This window comes from Bactrocera tryoni, chromosome 2, assembly GCF_016617805.1.
Source record: "Bactrocera tryoni isolate S06 chromosome 2, CSIRO_BtryS06_freeze2, whole genome shotgun sequence".
In the NCBI taxonomy this organism is placed as follows: Eukaryota; Metazoa; Arthropoda; class Insecta; order Diptera; family Tephritidae; genus Bactrocera; species Bactrocera tryoni.
This window is the reverse complement of record NC_052500.1, coordinates 629,126-633,919: the sequence shown is the minus strand read 5'-3', so window position 1 is coordinate 633,919 and position 4,794 is coordinate 629,126. Positions and strand designations below refer to the sequence as shown.

The 4,794-nt window shown below is 34.6% G+C and overlaps 1 long non-coding RNA gene across 1 annotated transcript; it reads left to right on the top strand.

Annotated features, from left to right (window-relative positions):
* The first annotated feature begins 315 nt into the window (after positions 1 to 315).
* On the top strand, positions 316 to 4,235 carry LOC120769693. The gene is made up of 3 exons (XR_005704875.1): positions 316 to 2,131; positions 2,197 to 2,463; positions 2,535 to 4,235. It is a non-coding gene; the product is annotated as an uncharacterized LOC120769693 (long non-coding RNA).
* Positions 4,236 to 4,794: the final 559 nt, after the last annotated feature.

The window sequence follows — 4,794 nt, the reverse complement described above, 5'->3', positions numbered from 1 at the left end:
ATTCACCAACAAAGCAAAAAATAAACATATTTATAAAGTTGTTCACAATTTTGTGAATTCCAATTTTGCCTTCTCCATAAATGCTTCTATAGAATTCGCATGTCAAAAGGTTTCCTATCTCATGTTGTCAAACAAACAGGAGTTGTTAAGCTTCATGCGGTCGAGGAGAGGGGGCAAAAAGAAAACACAGCAAAAATTCTTCAAATTGAAGGGGAAAAGTGCGAATGTCCGAATTTTTGAGGGTGGACATCTACATATATTTTATGTGCATATGTGAATTTATTTATGTACACATACATACATACATATGTGAATGTGCATGCGGTTAACCTCGAAATCGCCATTATACCATAGAAAGATATCACTCATTAATTTTGAAACATATCAGCGGTTTTTCGAAAATATTCTAAATAAAGAGACATAAAATACGGATAAATGGAAATACTGTCTCTGCAAAGACACTTAAAGTTAAAAAAGAGATTCTTCAAAAACTTTCATAACCATAATATTTTGAAATTTGTTCGCAATATTTGGTTACTACGGCAGCGAATGACGGCTAAAATTTAAAATATTATCATCAATTAAAATTTAATTATCACAATATCAATATTCAACATATAAAGGGTATACTACAATCAAAACTTATTTTATAATATTTACTCAACATCAAGCTTCTCACGGATTTAGTCATCAAAGACTTATAAAAGAAAGAATGCATCTTCTGTTTACGCTTGATGTCCTTTGGTTTTCCCTCACTTTATTGGCAAGAAAAGTGTGTTTTTTGGAAAAATCATCAAATTTTTATTGCAAATGAAGAGAACTTTATAAGTAAGGATTCTCGAAAGGTGTTTTGATAAAGGCTGTTTTTAGTATATACCCTGAAATTAACTAAATTCAGTTATAAGCTATAGTTGCATGGACCACAGGCTCAACTAGTCAGCCGTCTCTTTTTTCTCCACACATGAAATTAATATCTTTTGCTGTTGCTGTCCTATGAGACGTGAATTGTTGAATTGCCGTTAGAAGCATACTATAGCCATACCGATTTAATAAATATAACCAAATAGAAATCTAAATAATAGATATGCTTATTTGTGAATATTGGAAGTCGAATTAAATAACTATTTAATAAATTGTTCTGTATTCTGGTATTAATCTGATCTGTTTCTAACTAGTTCGTATGTAACCAGCAAGTTTTCTTGACCATTTGAAGTCTCATGCTGGGTACCTATCGGCTGGTTTTTTGAATGTGGATCATTTTATGCGGTTACAAGGTCCACGCTCATTTACGATACAAAAACAAGGATAATTTAGCTAATTGCTTATAAATATCTGATTAAAATACACGGTTGCTTGTGACCAACTTACCATTATAACATTGTAAATTCGTTCAGAGACAAGTTATTAGATCTAAATCAATTAAATTGATATCAAATCGTAAAATGCTCGCAACTTGCTCTTAAGATTAGTGCTTAAAAACTTATATCAGGTGCTATTTAATGGATATTAGTTCGGAAAAGAGCTTCACTAAATAAATTATTGATATTCTCTCTCAATAATACTTTCAAATGAATAATGCAAAATGCTTAATTTTTGTTATGTACATACATACGTATGTAACTATGTATGTGTTTCAACAAAAAGTATGGAGTAGGACCAGGCTAGGGCTAGGGCAGGAGAAGGGGCTAGAGCAAATTTATTATTTATCCTTTTGTGCGCATGCAACTGTTAGCAACTGTGTATGTATGTATGGGCAAGTTGTGGTGTGCATGTGTGGACAGCTCATTGTTATGCCAAACAATGCTTCGGAAAGCTGATTTTTCATTTTGACACAACTTGCGAATGTGAACTAATAGATACATAAAATTGCTGTTTCTTTTTGCATTGCATAATGTGTACATACAAATATGGAGATTAATATGTATGTCGTTTTGTGAGAATTGAATTTGGAGAGTCGTATGTATGTACATACATATGTATGTATGTAGTAGTAGCTAGAAATTCATCATCTGGAAGAAAAATATGTTCTCTCAAATTCATGATATGAGCAGCTAACAGTACTCGACTCCGTGTCCGAATGTCATTAGAGAGGGTGTACGTATTTCACACCCTATGCTGGAAAACGTGAGAGGTGTGCAAACTAAGTTCAATAGCGTTTTTGGTAATTGAAAAACTTTTTTCTTCCCTTTATTTTAGAGAAAAAACAGTAAACTAAGGACGACCTACACGGCACATTCTAAGCAATAGGTGGAGCACATACTCTGTGCTACAGTGGTCCTGAAGAGTTAGCTACAGAAACCTTGGCAATGAACAAATTATCAATGATAACGCTTCTCTTCAGGATTATCAAATATCAAAACTTACATGAAAGAACCGAGATAAGATTGAGTTTTTCAAGATGCGAGCAACGAGTTCATATGTTCGCAGCCTGTAAACTTCACATTGTAGATCTGTAGCCTACAGGTGAGTACATATTCTCTCCTATTAAAAATTTTCAACAGAAATCTTACTGTAATTTCATATTTATATTCCAGACCACGAATGCATGTGGTAGCCTCCGAGCCTACATCGCCGTATAATTCACTGCATCGCATTTGCGGATCTAAATTGCCACAAGATGAGGAATAACTGCCGCCCATAAATATAAGCGTCCACGCGTACACACTTTCACATAAATACATATCCATCTATCTAAGTACATATGTATGTTTGTACATGTATGTATGCATTATATTTTTTTAGCTTGTCGCAATTCAATATTTTCTCAATCCATTCATAAATCACCATTAAAACGGCAATTTTTGTCACTTGCTGAATCAAGAAAGCTATAAACGTCGCAAATAAGATGAAACGAAACAAAGCTAAATAAATTCGATTGCCCTGTAAAGCCCATTAAATCAAATTAGCTTAAAAAGTAAGCATTGTTTGAGATTTATTTCCAGGACCACATTATTCCTCCTGTTAGGCGTTAGTCCATTATAACTGCTCATAACTCACAACGGTAATCCTTTGAAAGGACATCGAAGTTGTGATACTTCTCCCACAAATGACCATAAAAATGCAATTAGAGGTAAATCATGGCATATTTCGTTTACGAAAAACAAAACACGCAGAAACACGAAGTGGCTGAAGCGGCTGAAGCGGCGATGACAAAGCATTACGTTGTTAGATTCCGTTGCTTCACTTTTTACTAAAGTGAAAATAATCTAAAACTTCGACCTCATAACAGTTTCGATAACAGATCAAAAGGATGGAATTTTCTAACACAGAATTTTTCATATTCTATCTATAAAGCCCAAAGCGTAATATCCAAACAAGTTTAACATAAATCAAAAGCTCCCCAAACACCAGTTTAGCAACATTACAATTTTAGTACAGATTTTAATCTATCCATGGGAAAACTTACTAACTTTCTCGCATATGTACATACATAATATCACATCTATCACACTTACTCAAACGTACATACATACATACATACATATGTGCACACTCGAATTGTACTCGTATAGCATACCTTTCGAGAACATGCTAAATGGCATTTTTATGCATTTTCAATACCAGACACTGCATTAAAAAAGCCTTACTAACCATTTATATTTGTATTTGTATTTGAAGAATAATTCATTATTTGGAACGCGCTCGCTTCGACCAACTGATGCGTTCACAAGCGCATAGCAATTTGGCACACGGGCCATCACACCCATGCACACACGTGCTTATCATCCGTTGGCTGTTTGGTTGTTGGAACACCGCTTTATCCCCACAGGACATTAGAAAACAAGAAAAATACGATATACAAAGAAGAGAATGGGCAAGTGGAAAACTTTTTGTCACTCGGGGGTTTCTACGATACAACTGTACATGTCCCATGAAAAAATATGGCAACCAAATCGCCATTATACGAGTAACTACGACTGCGGTTAGTCCGAAATCTTTCAGAGAAAAGCTGTTGAGTTTCGTCTTGAATATGAAATGGCTTGGAAAAGAAAAATTGTGTCCAAGTCACCTCGCAAATTATTTTCAATATATATATGTACATACAAGTACATATGTATGTGCACACACACATACCCACTTTGCATTCGTTATTTCTGAGCATTTCGAGTATACGAATTATCCTATTAAGAAAATATCCGATAAGAAACACGTTAAAGAAAAGTGAAATGAGTTATTCGCAGCCCGTTCAAATAGAGGATAGCAATGAAGACTCAATAAATTTGTCGAACGATCAATTTGATTTTGAACTGTAGACACGACTTGATTCGCCGGGGAAACAAACCATGGCAAGATCAAATAAAAATTAAATAGAAATAGCTCTGTCCTCTTTAAAGGAGTATTCACACACTCTCTTGTAGCGTATTCAGCCGAACTGAGCTTTTGTTTTCTTTTCACACGTAAATTTTTGAGAAGAGATCAGATCCCCGACATAGCGAGCAGATAGCCGAAGACGCTTAATGCGTACGGCCGTCGTTTTCGAATTTGCTGGTGATTACAGCATATCAATATCTAATATTATACATGAGCTTTTTCGGATCTCTGCACAACAGACCTAATAGTCCAGTCATCTAAGCTTAAATTAGGTAAGAATCTCGGAATTCGATATACCCATTTATATGTGTGAATACCTCTTTAATGACTGGACTATAAAGAGTGTTACGGTATACCCTACCATATGTAGGTTTTGAGACAACTTTAGGGTGTCAATATACAAGTATTTACAGACATGTAAATGGGTATATCGAATTCCGAGGTGAACTTACTATAATGACTGGACTATAAAGAGTGTTACGT